The 20762-nt window shown below is 32.5% G+C and overlaps 1 long non-coding RNA gene across 1 annotated transcript; it reads left to right on the forward strand.

Annotated features, from left to right (window-relative positions):
* The first annotated feature begins 10927 nt into the window (after positions 1 to 10927).
* On the forward strand, positions 10928 to 19281 carry LOC134756938 (uncharacterized). The gene is made up of 3 exons (XR_010130433.1): positions 10928 to 11227; positions 15255 to 15338; positions 16570 to 19281. It is a non-coding gene; the product is annotated as an uncharacterized lncRNA (long non-coding RNA).
* Positions 19282 to 20762: the final 1481 nt, after the last annotated feature.

A 20762-nucleotide genomic window follows, 5' to 3' on the forward strand; every position in this document is an offset into this window, starting at 1 on the left:
CATGACTAAAACACCAAAAGCAATGACAACAAAAGCCAAAATTGACAAATGGGATCTAATTAAACTAAAGAGCTTCTGCACAGCAAAAGAAACTATCATGAGAGTAAATAGGCAACCTACAGAATGGGAGAAAATTTTTGCAATCTGCCCATCTGACAAAGGTCTAATATCCAGAATGCACAAGGAGCTTAAGCGTATTTACAAGAAAAAAACAAACAACCCTATCAAAAAGTGGGCAAAGGATATGAACAGACACTTCTCAAAAGAAGACATTTACATGGCCAACAAACATATGAAAAAAAGCTCAACATCACTGATCTTCAGAGAAATGCAAATCAAAACCACAATGAGATATCATCTTACACCAGTCAGAACGATGATCATTAAAAAGTCAGGAAACAATAGATGCTGGCAAAACTGTGGAGAAATAGGAACACTTTTACACCACTGGTGGGAATGTAAATTAGTTCAGCTGTTGTGGAAGACAGTGTGGCGATTCCTTAAGGATCTAGAACCAGAAATACTATTTGACCAAGCAATCCAATTACTGGGTAAATACCCAAAGGAATATAAATCAGTCTACTATAAAGACTCATGCACACATACGTTTATTGCAGCACTGTTTACAACAGCAAAGACATGGAACCAACCCAATTCCCCATCAATGATAGACTGGATAAAGACAATGTGGTACATATACATCATGGAATATTATGCAGCCATAAAAAGGAAGGAGATCTTGTCCTTTGCAGGGACATGGATGAAATTGGAAGCCATCATCTTCAGCAAGCTAACACAGGAACAGAAAACCAAACACCGCATGTTCTCACTCATAAATGGGAGCTGAACATTGAGAACACATGGACACAGAGAGGGGAATAGCACACACCAGGGCCTGTTGCCGGGGTAGGGGGTGAGGGGAAGGCACTTAGAGGACAGATCAATAGGTGCAGCAAACCACCATGGAACACGTATACCTATGTAACAAACCTGCACGTGTATCCCATTTTTTGGAATAAATTAAAAATATATATACACTTTTAAACTATTGAAGCATGTCATCAAATATTATTCTCCTTCACAATGTAGTATTAATTTCTTCCCTCTCATCCTTTGCTATTACTTTTGCGGATTATATATATAAATATATATAAATATAAATAAATATATATAAATATAAATAAATATATATAAATATATATATAATATATATAAAAATATATATATAAATATATAAATATATATATAAATATATAAATATATATAAATATATAAATATATATAAATATATAAATATATATAAATGTATATAAATATATATATAAATATATATATAAATATATATATAAAATATATATATAAATATATATAAATATATATAAATATATATATAAATATATATAAAATATATATATAAATATATGTATAAAATATATATAAATATACATAAAATATATATAAAGATATATAAAATATATATAAATATATATAAAATATATATAAATATATATAAAATATATATATAAAGATATATATAAAATATATATATAAATATATATAAAGTATATATATATAAAGATATATATAAAATATATATAAATATATATATAAATATATATATAAATATGTATATATATAAATATGTATATATAAATATATATATAAATATGTATATATAAATATATAAATATATACAAATATATATAAATATATACAAATATGTATAAATATATATAAATATATATATAAATATATTTATAAATATATATATAAATATATATAAAAATATATATATATAAAAATATATATATACATATATATACATATATATAAATATATATAAATATATATACATATATATACATATATATATAAATATATATAAATATATATAAAAATATATATAAAAATATATATAAATATATATAAAAATATATAAAAATATATATAAATATATATAAATATATAAATATATATAAATATATATATAAATATATATATAAATATATATATAAATATATATAAATATATATATAAATATATATATAAATATATATAAATATATATATAAATATATATATAAATATATATAAATATATATATAAATATATATTTATATATAAATATATATAAATATATATAAATATATATATAAATATATATAAATATATATATTTATATATAAATATATATATAAATATATATATAAATATATATATATAAGCAAGTGATATATTGTTAGCATTTTGCTCTGGAGATAATTATATTTTACAGAAATTAAAAACAAAATGCATCATATATTTACTCTGACTTTGCAAAAACTAAATTCTTCATTTCTTGTGTAGATCAAAATTTCTTGCTGGTATCATACTCCAGCCTGCAAGACTTTCTTCGATATTTTTTTGTAATGCAGGTCTGCTGTTAATGAATTGTCTCAGGTTTTGTTTGTTTATAAAAATATTAATGTTACCTTCACTTTGTCTTTACATAAAAGAAGTTGAGAAGAATCATGGTTCCAGGGATGGTTAAACCAGTGATTCAACAGCACCATTCAGCATTGTTTTTTAAAATATTTATTCTCTGCCACCCTAGGAATGTTGGCTCTTGTCTTAACCTTCATAACCACAGTATGACTGGATCAGCCCAAATAATCTTATAGTTTGGTGCATGAACTCCTGAAAAGAGAATGCCTCTTTGTTCTTCTCCCAGAACACAAAGAGCATGTTTTTCCCATTGCCCATTGGCTTGAATAATATTACATACATACTTTTAAAATACTCTTTAACAAGGAGATTGCTACTAACATTTTCCCTGAACGTTGTACAGAGGTCCAGATCCTCCTAACATAGAAGACTGCTCCGATACAATTCCCATAGGAATTGACTGTTGGGTAGACAACCAAGAGAGGTAGCCGAGACCTGCTCTCACTTTTATTATTTCAACTTGGTAAGAAATAGATGTTGTCAAATGTGTTGGTTTTTCATTTCATAAAATGAGAATTATGAGAGGAAATTGACCTTAAGCCACTTTTTTCTTCAGTCATTTAAGGAAGTCATTTCTTCTATATATCAATGATGTGTTTAGGCACTCGCACACAATGTCTCACATACATCTGGGGAGGTTTTCTGAGATGCCTTCCCTCAAGAAGCCACAGGAAAACAAGTAAAAGATGTCATCTCTAGTTATTTTCTATGTTTAGTTTACATGTCTTAACTCATATTTAAACATCATAGAATCATAAACCATTGCATGAGATTAAAATAAAACTTTCTTCTTACTTTCCATTTAGTTACTTAGGGTACTCATCAAGTGCATACACAGCTTCTGGTAAACATGTTCTCAGAAAATGAATTTACCACAGTCTGAGGAAATCAGTTTAAATCATAAGGTTTCTTACAGTAAGCCATGTTTTTTTCTCTAGAGATAGTTTCAAGCTGCATGTGTCACTTCTGCCCTCTGGCTGCAGTGGTGTGCTGGAGCTGGGCTTGATGGGTTTGAAAGGCAATTGTGTGTATCTCTTCTTAGCTCTACATTCAATGGCTTCACATTGGTAGCCTGAAATTAACTGTAGTGGAAACATTTACACTACAAAAATCAGCAAATACCACAAATCAGGATTTTTACTTCAAAAAATTAGTTTACCAACATATCACTGCCTCTGGGGTAACATACATTAAACTCCACCTTTCACAAAAATTACTAAAATATTTTAGATTATTTCCCTCTACCTCCTCCACTACCTTCCTATCTCTTCTTTTCCATGTTAAAATAAACATCCTTGTTCAACTGTTTTTTCTAAACATATTGTTTTGTGTATTTTCATCATGTTAGTCTTACAGGAAAACAAAACAAAAGAAAGTACCAATATGTTAATAACTCTATTAAAATGTGATATCCAAAACAGTCTAATGTCCTTTGGATGTCCCTTGTACACAGGTACCATCATACTATTATTCTTAGTTTTTTATTAATATAAAATAACAATAACTTGTTTTGTAGATACTTGGTTATATTAGTTCATGTTAAACTTACAGTTTTAGCTTCTTGAAGAATATGAACTATTCTCTATATTTATACCACACATTTAGGCCAGTGGGTGGCAAGCTGCTTTCTGTAAAAGGCCACATAATAATTATTGCAGGCTTTGGGCATATGGTCTTTGTTGCAGCTACTAACGATGCAGTTGTAGCACAAAAACAGCCAGAGATAATATATAAATGGACAGGCAGGATTGTGTCTCAATAAAACTTTATTTATAAAAATAGATGGCAGCATGACATGACTTGAGGACCATAGTTTGCACACCTCTTATTTTGTCCATCAGAATCAGGCAAGAACTGCACTATTTATATTAAAAATCAATGCAATAAGGTGTACAACCCTCTTTAGGTTAAGTGCTGTTAATCTGAGTTCCATTAATTGTAGATAGATTTCACCAGGTCTGTGAACCATGAAGTTTCTAAGTAAAATGTTTTGGGAATGTATATTTATGAAGAAGAGGATACATAATTGAAATCAGATTCTCAAAGCAGCCAATAACCTACTTCTTACCCACACCCTCAAAGAAGTGGGTGAACCTCTGCCTTGGATGACTATAATAATGTAAGAGTAGTTAAGACGTCCAAGCTGTGGGAGCAATTGTCAGTAGTAATTAGCAAACACAGGGAAATAGCAGCTAAGACACATAGAATAACAATATAATCAACAAAACCTATATTAAAATAAACGTATCATAAAAACACATATAAAATAAAATTCTGGATGGCTCTGACTGATTTTTCTTTTCCTTTTTTTTCTATTTTATTTTATTTTTTTGAGACAGAATCTCACTCTGTCACCCAGGCTGGAGTGCAGTGTCACCATCTCGGCTCACTGCAACCTCCACCTCCTGGGTTCAAATGATCTCCTGCCTCAGCCTCTTGAGTAGCTGGGATTATAGGCATGCACCAGCACACCCGGCAAATTTTTATATTTTTAGTAGAGACAGGTTTTCACTATGTTGCCTAAGGTGGTCTCGAACTTTTGGCCTCAAGTGATCCGCTTACCTTGGCCTCCCAAAATACTGGAATTACAAACAAAAGCCACCACACTGGGCTCTGTGACTGCTTTTGATGGTAATATCTACCTAGGAACAATAAAGCAAGTAGGCACATTCAACAGGAAATAGTAAGAGCTGGTTATGAGCCAGGATCCATTCTGAGGTAAAGAATTAGAAAAATGGTATACAGAAGATCAAAGATACATAAACTGAAACAACATGTATTGTCACTGATCACTCATTACACACACGACTCTTTTCTGTCAAATCCATATGCATTTTTTTAAGTTGATTTACTTTTCATTATCACCAGGAGCTGGCAATTCTAAATAAGATCAGCGATAAAATACTCATACCCCAAAAATCTTTTATTTTTTTCAATCAGTGGAAATATTTTTATTTATTTATTTGCATCAATAGTAGAGATCAGTTTAATTCCTCATAGTATATATGGTATGTTAATCGAACACAAGGTTTTTGAATTCATTTACATATATGTTTTCTATAGGTCATAATGTAGACAAATATATCTTGTTTGACAAAGGTTGTACACTGTTAGAAGTCAGCTACAGAGCTATATAACTACTAAAGTATAAAACAAAAATGGAAATTATATCTGTCTCTCTAATCACAAAAGATGTATTACTATGAAATTGTTAGCAGCCAAATTCTTAACTTGGATGAGTGTCAGGCCACACACAATATCTAATAGCTGGTGTTTTAATAAAAATATTTAATAATAATAATATTACATTGCCTTCTGCAATGTAATACTATTCATTTTTAAGACTTCAAAGTCAATGTTTAAAGAAAAAAATACCTATTCTTAATAAATTTTCCACTCTGCAGCCAGTGGCAATTATTCAATATCCTACTGAAAATTTATTGTTCTCGTAAAATATTTGTTTTTTCTGCCCTTTATTCTTAGATTTTTTATTGCTGTCTGCTCAGAGAAACAAAAGCACTATGACAATAAAGATATTCATTTTTTTAATTTGTATTTTTTTGTTGTTGTTAAAATCTAGCATAAAATTGTAATTTCTGACATTGCTTGGGGGTTTTATCTTCAATCATGAAATCTACAAAAACAGATGGCAATACAAATGACAAAATATTCTTTCAGATTTTGGATAATTCAAAAGTTTGTGTGTCTGTAAATGTAAAATATCCATAACCACTTTTACACATAGTCCTTACCAAATATAAATGTTTGTAGTGAAGGCTACGTCAAGTCAAGTGGCCAAATATGTTTAATCCTGTTATGATCCAAGTATGAAAATGAGTGACTAAATGAATGTAATTTCTTTGTTTTTATTCATCTGTAGTATGTCTATGAAAAGTACTGTATTTTCTTTTAAAGTAATTTAGTCTCCACACTTGGGGAAAGAAGTGTTGAATATATATGCACACCAAAAGGCATTTTATCTGACCTAATAACCTCCAAAACAGCACTGGCAAATAAGAGTTATGGTACAGTTGTAGGTATTTTTCCACATTGTTTTGGGCGAATGGAGAGTACCGAAGAAATGCTTCAGATAAATATATGTGCTATATATGAATATGTACCCTCCCGGTAACTGGAAGGAAAGTTTTAATTCCCACCACATAATGGCCCATTTGCCTCGAGTGTTTCAGAATGGTTCAATAACCACTAGCCATGTGTGTAGTTTGTTGAATTATTTAAGCTTATTTCCAGGGGGAAAAAAGACAGGGAGGAAGGCAACTGATTCAATGCAAATGAAAAGCTTTTGAAGCTCCCTATGGTGAAGATGTGATTACAGTCAGACAGTTAATAACCTAGACTTAGAAAAATCTGAAGGTTTTAAAACTGTCTGGCCAGTCAGTAAATGAGGTTTTTCCACACTATCGACCAACTGCCATGCGTTGTAATGGTTTCAGATCTGTTTGGAGTTGGAGTGGACCCACAAATGAAGCAAGAATACCACCCCTGTACTTTTGATGATTAAGAAAAGTAGTTTGTAAACCTCCACGGTTTTCCTTTAGATTTGGGATTGAGTCTTTAGTGCAAACAGCTTATAGAGCCATGTACGGTGAGCACTGCTCTCTGAAAAACAAGGAGATAGAACTTGAATTGTTAATTTGCAAAGTACCTATATTTTGGGGTGAGGTGTCTCCTCTTAAACTAACCACTGTTCCTCTACCATGGATATTCAATTCATGTGTATAACTGGAGAAAACTGCTGCTGCTAGATGAATTTCTGGGCAGCAGTATTCTTTCCGGATATTAGATCAAATTAAAATAGGAATTAGAAGACCTAAAAATTTATTTTAATAAAAATTAAAATACTTATCAAATAGGAATATAAAGTTGGAGACCTAAGATTTTATTTTAACCGCTACCAATAATCCATTTGATACATGTATGAAAAATATAATGTTATTCTTGTAAATGTTCATCGAATATCTGTGTGGTACAAAATTCTCATCTACAAATCTCTTTGCAGAAATGATAGAAGGACACTTTTTATGGGTTTCATGAAGATTCTTTGTAATTAGACAAGTGTTATATATTTGATTCAGGTAAAACTTTTATATCGTTTATGCAATAGTCATGAGAAGTTTGAACTTGCTTTGAAAACATGAAGGTAATGGCAAGTGTTTTTTCTGATTTGAGTAAAAACGACTCAAAATCTGTTATGAGCTCTGTGGATAAAATTTTCTCTTTAGACACAAAGTCTAGTTTAAGTGTTTTCTGCTTCCCTAAAATTTTAAGTGTTGGTTATTTTATTGTTGGCTAGGAGTATGAGACAAGAAACACTTTTTGAATATTTTATCTTATAAGGGATTTTGATGCCCTTCTGTAATAATTTTCTTATTAGAATTGTTTTAGTTATTAAAACTACCCAGGATTTGTCCTCAGGGCCAACAGGAGCCTGTTATGCAGCTGCAGTAACCTGGGGTGTGTGTGTGTGTGTATGTGTGTGTGTGTGTGTGTGTGTGTGTATGTGTGTCTTTCATTAAAAAAAAAGTAGAGGCAAAAGGGATATTAATGTTTCTGATCATCTGAGGGAAATTTCTTACCTCCAGACCTAAGCACTGAAATTTCTTCTGCATCAGCAAAGGTGTATGATTTAGGTAGTTTATATTCATCCACACAGAAACTTTTTTTTATTCAATTCTCTTTTAAACCTGTAAAATCCCAAAAATCATGAAAAAAATCCTTAAAGTAGAAGATGATCAGATGTATAGCAAATGTAGTATTTTAAATTATTCTATCTCATAATCCCCCAACCAGATTAATTAACAGTAAGATACTTATCTTGGGTGGAAAAAAAACCCACCTACCCTTTCAAAACTCTTTTGTTATAACTCAATTATTGAGGGAGTTTACTCTTTGAATTTCATCAGCAGTTTTTGCTCTATGCTGCACTACAGAATGAAATACCGGAGTTTCTCATTATGAATGAAGATGACTTTTTGTCAAATAAGACATAAAATGGTCACTTTTCTTATTTATTTATTTTTGCTTTCTCCCTGAAGAAAAAATTATGTAAAGAACAGAGAAAAAAGTAAGAATGCAATAACATTGGGAATTATATGAAGCTTGATTGATCTTACATCAAAATACTAGAATTAAATTTTTAATTAAATTATTTTTTCTTGAGAAACCACACAAGAAAGAAAACCTTTGTATGTTATCTGGAAAAATTTAGACATAGTAATATTAGTTCCAAAGAATATTGTTTTGCAAACTTAAAAATAAATTTTATCTTCACAATATATGGTGAATTCTACTCCCTATTTTTAACATTTGGTTTCAAATCATCAAGTTTTATATCAGGAGTCAAACTGTTTAATTGGCATAAAAGCTCAAATTGTTCAATTTGGCATAGCTACTATTTCATTTTAGAAACTGCCACGTAAATAGCCTTTCCTTCTCCAAGATTACCAATATTTGATCTATATTTACACAAGTAAACTAAAGAAAGAGATCATTCACAAAATTATACACTTGCATTCTGTTCCAAAGTAATAAAATATTCCAAAGCAAACAGGCAACAGCCTCCATACTCACAAATGGAAAATAAACCCTCTGTCCATACAAATCAAAGGTCTACATTAATGAGGGTCATTGGATAAAAATGTATTTCCCTACATGACTGCAAGGGAAAACATTAAAATGTGTGGAAGAGGTCAGGATTTAGCTTTGGAAAAACCTAAGTGAAAACTTTTAAAATAAAATTGTGTTGTTGTCATTTGTGAGGTATTTGTTTCTATTTTATATATACCTAAATCAGCTGGATGTGATAATTTCTCAGGAAAACAAAAATGTAGAGTATAAAAAATTTAGACAGTCTAGCATTATCATATGAACTGTTTTCTGATAATATCCAAATTAGTGAATTGGCTACCTTTAAAAGAAAGCCACAGGTTTCAAAGTTGTATCAGCCTACATGTGGATATAGCAAAATAAAGGTACTTTAAAGATGATATAAGCTAAAAATGAATAAACTAAACATACGGACTATATAATACAGAGTGTTTTCTTCTCTATGTCAGATTTTGGCACAAATATAACATGTTTTCTAAAGGATGATATGTGTTTATTTGTGATATGTTTGTTGAAAAATTTGCATGAATGATATCAACTACTATATGTTATAGATACTATATGTTAAGAATAATCCTTCAGCAAAGTTGGGTAAGGAAAATATAAGCTGTAGCCAAAAAAAGAAAATACAAGAAACATTACCAATGTAATTGTTACATATTATATATTGAAGGGAATAAAAAATTAAATAATCTTATTACTATATATTTAATATGTGGACAGAACCCTTCTACTGAAATATTTTCAGTGAGCATGCAACTTTAATATACTATGTGAGTAGAATTAAACCCAAACCCAAAACCCAATCACTCTTTTGCCTTGACTGTTTTCCCAGTAAAAGAAAGGAATGAAAACAATACTTTAGAAATGATTCTAAAAAGTACTATAATTTGGAAACGAATAATAGACTTGCATTTCAGATTTTAAAGTTGCATTTCCCCAGTAGGACAACAAATTCTGTGTAGAAGGTGGATTGCTGACAAAAATCAGCGTCAGCACATCCAGAAATTGCATGTGATCAAAAAACAAAACGAAAATATGTCTATTTAACTCGGCATCCTATTGGTGTGAAAACTGAAGTGGGAAGGAGAGAGTGGAGGGTTCTAATTAATTTTTAGAATCCAGAGAGTTAAAAAGGTTGGTGTCCAGAGTATTCAGAAATATGCACACCATATCCTAAACCAGAGAAAGAAATAAGTCTGGGCAATACTAGCTCAAGGTTTTCTTTTGTTGCTGTTGTTGTTGTTGTTGTTGTTTGTTTGTTTGTTTTTGTGGGGTGAAAAGAGTAACTTCTATATTTGAAAAAATTAAGCATTTCAGAATCATACATGCTTGGGTATTAAAATGGATTATTTGCCTTGTTCATTTGGGAAAGTCCCTATCAATAACAGGTGTGGCTCAATCACATCGCATTAAAAGACTAGATTGTTCCATTAATAAAGAAAAGAAGAAGCTAGAACTGTAAATCAACAGGGACTCCTAGTGAGTTATATATTAAGCAGTAATTAAATAATAGTTCATGTTGCTTTCTTTCACTGGGAATTACATCCTTTTCACCTCCTCTCTGCTAAAGCAGAGACATCCATTACGATGAGTAGCTTCAACACTTGTCAGATCGAATCAGCTCCAAACAGCTGAAGGCCAACTGACGTGTACTCTCTTAAAGCAGGGTTTCTTCTCCCCCCAAAGCCCACTGTCCTTTCACGTGCATGCAACAGTCAAAAGGGATCACATCACCTAATGAAGAAAAACAGAAGCATATGGTTGGAAGGGGCCTCAGCAGGAGATGGCTGAAATGCCAAGGCTTGCACATAAACAAAATATATGCAAAAATGTGTGCTCATAGAACCTGTCAGCCACAGCTTCAGGAAATAATAAGCCTGCAAAGGAAGATAGAGTTGTACTGTGACCACAGTTACCTAGGAGTCTGTATTTTTAGTTTAATTTTTTATTGATCTATAAAGTGGTGCACCAGAGCAGGCTAGTCCCAGGTAGTTAATTATGCATAAGCAGTTGCAAAGTTCGATTTTGCTGTATAATATTGAGCCACATATTCTTCACAGTATATTTTGCTCATACCTACTGCAGACTTCCACATGACAGCTGAATTGCAAACTGTAAGTGACTTCATCGCTGCCTTCCTTTTCGCACCCCATCGCTATGCAGGGTGAATGTTGAACTAAGTTCATGAATGCACCCTGTCTTTGTAACTGGAACATAAGGGCTCATCTTTCCAGAGGTGTATTAATTAATATTTTAGAGGTGCATTGGGCACATTCCCTCTTACTGTTTCTTTCAAATTTGCCACTGTGCAAAATTAGCAGTCTTTATCAAAGCTCTTTCTTCCAGTAATGGCTCTGATCATGAGAATATGGCTGTCCTGATGCACAGAACCTTTATTATTTGTTAGTGAAAATGCACATTATCCCTGCTTTTGACTTGTCAGCTTTTATGTTGGGACAACCTTAGTGTTATCATTTTGTATAATCAGTTTGACTGGAACTTTCAAACTTGTGTGTCCCTTTGCTGTGAACATTTTAATATTTTGTAATGATATTGTTAGAATTGGGAGATTTGTAATGACAGAACTTGAAGATGAACCCTGTGTGATTTGTAAAATATGACTACAAGCATTTTACATACCAATGTTGACAACAGACAAAACAAGCTATTGTTCTAAAAATCAAAAAGTGACATGGGCTCTCCTGTGGATGACTGCAGTTATGAAAAAAAATACTATCTTCAAGTTGAATGAAAATGCTTTCATTTGAGTTTTAAGCTTCAGTTGCATAAATAAGATCTTTGTTCCATTTAAATATTTTGCATTTTATATGAGGAATAATCATATTTCTAACATTATATTAAAAATGCTTTTTTTAACCTCTAACCATCTGTTCTCAACGGCACCATTTTAACCTAAGAAAGTAAACATATTTATATATTCATTTATTTTATTTAGGGGATAATATGAAAATGAGTTATCTACTTTTAATTCTTAAAAATAATTCTGTGTTGAAAAGTGCCTGAAATTATGGGACTGTCTTTGAAATTTAGCACCTGTTTGAAATTAGGAATGCAGTTAGTTATACAACAAAAAATTGGTGCAATGAAGTTTGGTTTCTCAATGCTTCAACCGCTTCATATACATTTATTGATTTGTTTGCTTCATTGTACAAGTATAAATGAATAAATGGCATTTGTGAGCAATTTTCTTTTCTTTGGAAGTGATATGAAGACACTTCGCCAGGCATTAACAAAATCAGAATAGCAGGGCTTCTGTATTAATCTTTACCTTGAGCTAGCCTTTCCCGATGGATATTCTTACTGTTGACAGCAACATGGGGTAAAAAACACATTCATGGATCATTTTTAAAAGGCTTATTTTGTTCTTTCTCTCTTGTGATTTCATCCCAAAATTTCCACTTCGAGTAACTAAAGAAATCAGAAACTACAACTCAGGAATTTGCATCCTAATGAAACAGAGACTCCAAAACTAACACTGACTGAATCAAAAGGATGGCAGAGCTCCAACAGGTGGCTAGTTATTGGAGTCTATTCAGGAACAACTAATTGAGCCTCAATGCCGGTAAGTGAGGCCATGCCTTACCATGCATTTTCTTCTCTATGGACAGGTATAAAGAATCGGATTGAGATATTTCTCAGAATCACTTTTTCTTTTGGCTATGATTTTTTAGGTGGATCTAAAACAGCTCTGCTTAGCCCAGGATTGTCCCAAATGTCCTTTTAGCTACTTTATTACAGGCAATGGGAGAGTCAGAGCGGGCAACTTCAGGCAAAATGTTGACTCCTCGTGATGTGCCTTTGATTCCAGTGCAAAGGTGCTCTCAGCATTCTGTTACGCCCTTGATTCATCTCTTAATGCTCAGTGTGTTAGCAAAAGCTTGGCCCTGAAGTGCTTTTTTTTTTCTTTTTTTTTTTTTTTTTTCCTGAAGTACAGCCTTTCAGACACTTCTGGCAATTTGGTTTTAAAATGTGAAATAAAGAGACTAGGTCCTTAGTGCCAGGGGGAAAAGCTGTGCTACACAATTACTAGAATAATTCAGAAAAGAAGAAAAAAAAGAAAAAAATTTGCCTGAATACTGTGGTCATTACGTATTCTGGTTGGAAAAGACCTTACTTGGCAAATATTTTGCAAGAGAAAATAAATATTTCTGCACAGTCTCTAAGATAGTTTTGAGTGGTTGCTTATTTTCTTCTCTAACCCTTTGAAAAAGTCTCCAAGAATAAAGTAAAGCAGATATCTAATATCTTAACACAATAAAAAGCAAGCAAGACTGTTGCACACGTTGACAAATATAATCAATTTCTTAAAGCTTTTATTATTAGCCTCTTAGAGCATTTAAAAATTATTCCCAGTTATCGTGATCATGTGCAATTTGTAACAAATAATTTAATTCATACTTTACTAGACAAAATATTTGAAAGAACTGACAAAATTTTATACAGAAAAATATTTATGGCCCTGAGAATATTGAATTAAAGTGGAATAATTGCTACTTCATAAACATGCAGTTCTTCCTTTTTAGTTATAAGTATTTACATTTAAAGAAGTATGGTTGGTGTTATAAAATATTTTACATGTTAAATGTATATTGAGAACAAAGATAGCATGATTTTAAGGAGTACATTATTTAAATATAAACTTACATTTTCAACCTCATCAAAAGTAATGTGAGTGCAAATTAAACCCATCTTTTTTCTTATATTACTAGGATTGTACTATATCCTATGGAATTTGCAAACACTGAATATTTTCATATCTTATTTGATCTCGTGAAAATGAAAAGACTACTAATATCTAACTAGAGGCAAGTGGCAGAATCCAGCTGAACATATTTCATCGATTCCACAAAATTAAGGACTTTCCTATTGGCCAAGAAATGATGTCTCACATTTAGCTGTTGGCAGAAATCATTTCTCTTCTCAAAATTATATTCTACCGACTGCAACTCTTACCATGGTGTTCCAGTGCAGACACTTATCTTAGAACATAGAAAGACACATTGGATCTGTGAATGGAATCTTTTTCACCTGGAAAAACTGCAACCCTTAGAGGGTTTTTACTTTGTTTGTTTGTTTTACTTTTATTTTAAGTTATAAATGAAATAACGGGGAAAAAAAAGCAAAGCATGTAGAAGAGATGGAAAATATAAAACAGTATGCCTGTAGGAGAATAGCAGAACTGGGTAAATTAGAAATTGAGCAAGCACATTGATGATGTTTGGTATGACTGGATTGTTGAAGCACCTCCGATAATATCCATTTGACTTTTGGAACATTTAGACCTTTCTTTGAATTATTTTTAAACAGGACAAAGAAAAAATAGCTACTGAAAGCCTTCTCTTGCCTTCCCTAGTCCCTTTGATATTCCTAGATGCTAACCAAGCTTGCTTTTAAATATCGTATTTTACTAACACCAGTGCACCCTGCTGCTCCCTAATGAGTTATTTATTTTAGTGTTGAAAGTGTAAAGGCTTTAATGTCCAAAGTATGAAAATACAAAATGCAACTGAACCTGTGGATCAGATCCCAATAAGCAAAAAGAGGAAAACAAATAGTACATATCCTTTAAGAACATGTTGTTTGAATACGAAATCAGAACAAACATCATTATTTGATTCATGGAGTCATTCAATATATTTTTATATGAAAATGCCAAAGCTGGATGTATAAATGTGTTCAAGTACAAAGACGCAAAGACCACGTGGTATCAGAAACAATATGAGACATGCAATTTTACTTTTCATTTTAGCAGCAGTGTCAAAACATTTAGGGCTTCATGTATTTTTAAACATAGGTGTTTAATAGTGATGAATTTGCAAAGCTCTAAATATTAGCTCCTGGAGGTTATGCTTTTTATATTCGCTAATAGCATATATTATTTGACTAATTGACAGATATTTCAGCTAAGAGAGCCAAAGTTAAATATTGTTTTGATGGAGTAGCTCCAAGGATTGACAGTTTGGCACTGCCTTTCAAAGGCTTGGCATGTAGCTTTCAAAACAAACTAAATCACCCACATAATCAATAATGCTGTAATAATAATAATAATAAATGGCCCTCGTACAATTAATTTTCTGTATGAATTGTGATTTCACACCCCCTACTCATTGTCTTTGACAGGTAAATGGTTGAAGACAGAAGACTTATTATAGATTTTATATCCAGCCCATGAGGATTTTGACTGATTCCATTGAGCAGGCTCAGGTCAGCTAAGTCCTTTCCTTCAAAGCATCATGGGTGTCTCCGAGCATCATTGCAAGCTTGTCCTGGCAGTAAGCCAGGCTTCAAAAGCCTTTCACTGCAGTCACTGACTCACTAATGGGCAACTGCAGGCTTTCCGATTTTCCTTTCGTTTCATGTGTTCATTTGACATAAATTTAATTAAACCAAATCTGGTGTTAAAGCAAGACGAGATAAAAGTGATATGTTTCAAATTAAAGAACTGTGAAAGATACAGGAAATAGAATTATGCTTTTTTAAAAAAAATCTGTTTCTGTAAAATATTGTCAGTTTTTGTAAGCTCATGACTTAAAGTTGGCCAAAAAAAAAAAAGATACCGGTATGCATTATTAAGAATAATGTGTATCCAGGGTTAGATGAAGGTCTTGGCCCTATATTCTCTGTAGTAAAACCTTTCATAGAATTCTTATTTTTTCTTTCATTCTCACACTTCAGGTAGTCACCTCTTCACAGGATATAAGACAAGTCTGCCCTTCTGCTGGCTACATAGCTATAGTTGTTAGACAGCTCAAAAGCACACAACAGCAGAAACATGAAAAGATCATATATTAAATATAAAAAAATCATCATTTTTCAAAGATCTCTTTTGGTTTTTACTTAAGGCTAAAGAGGAGATTGTGAGAGTGAAAAAGATCACATTGCTTAAAAAGCTCCATTTAATTGCTTTGAATGTTGCTTTAGGAAACATCCAAGTTTCTCCCTTTTTAAAAAATCTCTTTTTGCCCATTAAAAGAAATCTTGGACTAGAAATACACTACATGAACTAAAAGCAGTTTTGCAATCTTCTTCAAGAATGCTCAGACTGATCCTCTTCCTTTCTGCAGCTGAAATGCTGCCACTTCCTAGGACCACACTCTAAGTCGCTGGATGTAAAATGATTACTCTGAGCACATACACACCAACCAGCAAGTGATTGCAGTGTCCTGTGGATAAGAATCAGAAAAACCAAAAGAACTGAGCTGGCGAGTTATGCAGTAGAAGGGAGATTCCTCAAAGCACGAAACAATGTGTGTCATATTGACCCTCCACCTTTGTTGCACCCCAACTTTTGATGGCCAACTTCTCTTGCAAACAGAACTCAGGTGCCTTCTTCATACTCCCCTGACTTGATTCTACTTTCTGTAGAATCCATTAGGGCTAAAACTCTCAGGGTTTACAATAATCAAATGCATCTGTGACTTCTTTCATTTAACAGGTGAAAAACGGAAGGGCCAAGACAAATTAAGTGACTTGTCCAGGATCACACAACCAGTTATTAGCTCTACTGAGAAAAAAATACACATCTCTTGACGCCCAGATGAGTGTTTTGTTTTCGTTATTTAGCATTTCGAGTGCTTCTGTACAACATACCATTTGTATTCTTTGAAACAAACTCTTCGGATATTTCCAGGTGTTTTTCACATTTCTGACCTGAGAGAAAATATACCTAATGGTATAAGTAGACTTAAAATCTATTTAAAATTCTCAAAAGTTTCGAATGCTGTTCTTTTAGTAACTACTTGAAAATGTTAATTGTCTATCAGTCCTTTGGATTGGAGAACTGCTTATGGGACCACTTTTAGGTTATGATAGGGAGAAGACATTACACATGAAAGCCATCCGACTGTCTAATATTACAGAATAAGCCTACATTTCACCAGCATCCGCTCAGAGTGATAGCCCTGAATACAATGGGTATTTAATGTTCCTTAAGAAATTTCACTTGAAATGTTACTCTGAATCCAAATTATCATCAAAATGGAAAAGATAGAGATTGTTATATTTCCTGTTAGACATAGAGCCTTAAATAAACCTTCTGATTCTTTTATGCATGAACCTAAATTTACTTACAGAGTTATTACTTACTTTTTATACCTAATTATCTGTCTATCTGTATACACATTTCTAATATAGACTCAGGTTTTAATGAAGACTGTTTTAAAATGCTTAATGAGACTGTCAAGGTTCACATTGATAGCCTGTGTTAACATGGCTTTATCAGTGTTTGTTCAATCTACCGAGTTTATTTATTCAGCAAATATTTATCAAAAAAGAACTCTGTGCAATTCACTGCATACACACAGAAAAATGCTGAGCCAACCACTGAGCACTTAATAATCACTCTACATAGCAAAGATGCCATGCATTTCTTAAGGTACATATTATGCCTTTGAGTAATTTTACAATGTTAAACTTGACATATTATCAAATTTTTATAATATTGAAATTCTAGAATTCCTTAAGTATTTTATTTTAGTAAAGGTGAAATTGCTGGCGACACACCTCAAAGGTAAAAGTTTTATAAGGTACTAGATGATCTAACCATACTACGTAATTGAATTGATTGATCGGTATGTAATTTAGAATGTTTACAAAGCTTGCCACTCTGAACAGCTGATAGGTAAATAAACAATTTAAAATCACAAATATATGTAAAGTCCTTCAGTGTTTACCATAGTTGCAAAAATAAAACGTCATTTTTTTTTGAGACAGGGTCTCACTACGTTGCCCAGGATGGAGCGCAGTGGCTAGTTAAAGGCATGATCGTAGTGTGATACAGTCTTGAATTTGTGGGTTCAAGTGATCCTCCTGCCTCAGCCTCCCAAGTAGCTGGAACTACAGGTGCATGCCACTGCATCCAGCTAAACGTCAGTTATATATAGTAATACGATGACAATACAAAAATTTTCATTCCTTAATTTGTTGCAAATCTGTAGAATTAAACATTTTTGTTAACAAAACTAGAATACGATTTTAAAATAGCATGCTTAATTACCACTTCCATTTCAGGAAAAAAATATTATGCAATCTTCCTGTTTTTAGAAAAGCAGGTAAAACATAACTTTGCATTGGTAACAAGCACATGAATCCTTGTTACAGAACAGAATCTTCCTAAAGCAGAATGACTCCCAAAGTACAGGGAATCCTGAGTGTGTTTTCCAGGAAATTTTTTTTTCAAGTTTCTGAACAGTAATAAAAGACTTCTGACAAACTGGTATCAAATATTTCTTTGAGCAAATATGAGAAACTGTCAGCTTGCCACTTCTTAATAGCAATAAGAAGCAAATTATTTATGAAAACTGATGTGTGAAAAAATTAGAGTTCAGAGAAACAAGAAAGAATTTCCAAAGTAATCTTTAGAAATCAGGTTTTTAGAAAGTTCCCTCTGATATTTAAGCATATTACAGGGTATGAAGTATCTCCAATTGTCAGCATTAGGTTTAATGTCCAAACAACTGTCATCAGGTAACTAGTTCTTGAAAATAAATGAGAAGTGTAGCCTGAGGCTTGGCAGAGTCTATTCCTCTGTTGTTAAGAATTTAGATAATATCTAAGGCTTGGTGCCTCACATGTTTAACTTCCTCAGAGTGAGATTATGGTGGAGAATACTCAATACAGAACATTAAAGGAAAAGTAATTTTTTTTACAACAACCATTGTTTGGTAAATATGGGTGAGTGATGGTCTTTATAAGCCTCTATGGCCTCCCACGCTTGTATCTTATTTGGTATCATATTAGATAAAATCAATCCTTCCCACAGAATGTCTTCTGGGTCATGCAGCCTAAGACTTCCTTCTTCTCCCCTCCTGCTCCTCCTTTTTCTCCTCCTTCTTTTAAGAAAACCACAGTAAGAATAAAAAGAGTTCTGCCGGGTGCGGTGGCTCACGCCTGTAATCCCAGCACTTTGGAAGGCCGAGGCGGGCGGATCACGAGGTCAGGAGATCGAGACCACCCTGGCTAACACGGTGAAACCCCGTCTCTACTAAAAATATAAAAAATTAGCCGAGCGTGATGGTAGGCGCCTGTAGTCCCAGCTACTCGGGAGGCTGAGGCAGGAGAATGGCGTGAACCCGGAAATCGGAGGTTGCAGTGAGCCGAGATGGCGCCACTGTACTCCAGCCTGGGCGACAGAGCGAGACACCATCTCAAGAAAAAAAAATAATAATAATAAATAAATAAAGAGTTCATGCTTGCCATATTATTGTCCACATACATTTTATTTTGTTTATTTATTTTCTGATTGACAGAGTCTTTGGCAAGGAATATTTTGTCAAACAAAACTTTAGTAATCTACATTATATGCTAACGTAGAAACTGTTAAGAGGAAATATGAAAATAACTCTAAGGCCTAAATGCTGTAGAGTAAGAGTTAGCAAGTAAACTAAATATAGTTAATATTTTAGGTTTTGCAGGTGATACAGTCTTGGCCACAACTGCTCAGTTCTGCTGTTGCAGAACTTATGCTGTCTTTAATAATATTTAGATATTTTGCTTATAACTTGTTGTGGATTAATTTTGATTTTTAACATATTGCATTAAATACGGCTTATCTTCATGACTGAACTTTTTGCACCCCTCCCCACCCTTAGGTTCTGTGCCTGAGGTGAGCACCTAAATTGCCTTAGCCTAGTTTCAGCCGTATGTAGCACAAAAGCAGCCACAGACAATACATGTATAGATCAGCATGCCTGTATTTCAAAAAGTTATATTTATAACACACTGAAACTTAAATTTCATATTATTTTCACATGACATGAAATATTATTGTTTTCAATTTTCAGTATTTAAACATCATAAAAATCATTCTTAGCTCACTGGTCAAAAGTTAGAGGCCATTAGGTCATAGTAGGTGGAGCTTTATAGAAATTCAGGTCTGTTTTACTTTGTACGAGACTACTCTGCAAAAGTTGCATTCACATTTAAAAGGCTGTAAAACGATAATAGTTGTCTTAGGGGAATGAAATTATGGATAACTATTTCCTCTGTACTGTGGCTGTGTTGCTTTCATAATTACAACTACTCAAAATATTAATTGATAGCTTATTTTGTAATAAATTGAATAACTTCTGTTAGATTGCATCAGAATCTCAAAACTACGTGAGTTCATTTTTTTTATTGATTTTCAGTGAGCAGTTATTCTTAACAGAAGATTTCAAACTAACCATTACTTATCCCTTAAGTCAAGTTGTTTATGATCTGTGGACAAAAGTAGACATTTCACAGGCACTTGAGCTCATAATTCATTGTCATTAAATGTTAAATGGTAAATAAAAATACCATTTATAAATCTAACATTTGAACATTCAAATCCTTGAGTATTTAAAAAATGATTATAACCACCCTTTAAACATAGACTATCCATCTCCTTCATAGGATAAGTATTCTAAAGAAAGGTGGTAAGGTGCAATGGAAAAACAAACAAAAAATCCCTATAGATTTGGGGGTCATAAATAATCTGGGTCTTTACCACAGATTTGTTTCTCAAATGGGTAATAGATAACTAGCACTTCTTTTCTGTTATTAGATTTTAGGAAAAGAAGAGGATTTTCTCATCATTACTTGGGTGCAGTGAGGAGCTAAATTTGTGGAATCAGAGTCAAAGTTGAAACAAATTTGTCCATGAAAAAG

Source organism: Gorilla gorilla, chromosome 13 (assembly GCF_029281585.2).
Source record: "Gorilla gorilla gorilla isolate KB3781 chromosome 13, NHGRI_mGorGor1-v2.1_pri, whole genome shotgun sequence".
Classification (NCBI taxonomy): Eukaryota; Metazoa; Chordata; class Mammalia; order Primates; family Hominidae; genus Gorilla; species Gorilla gorilla.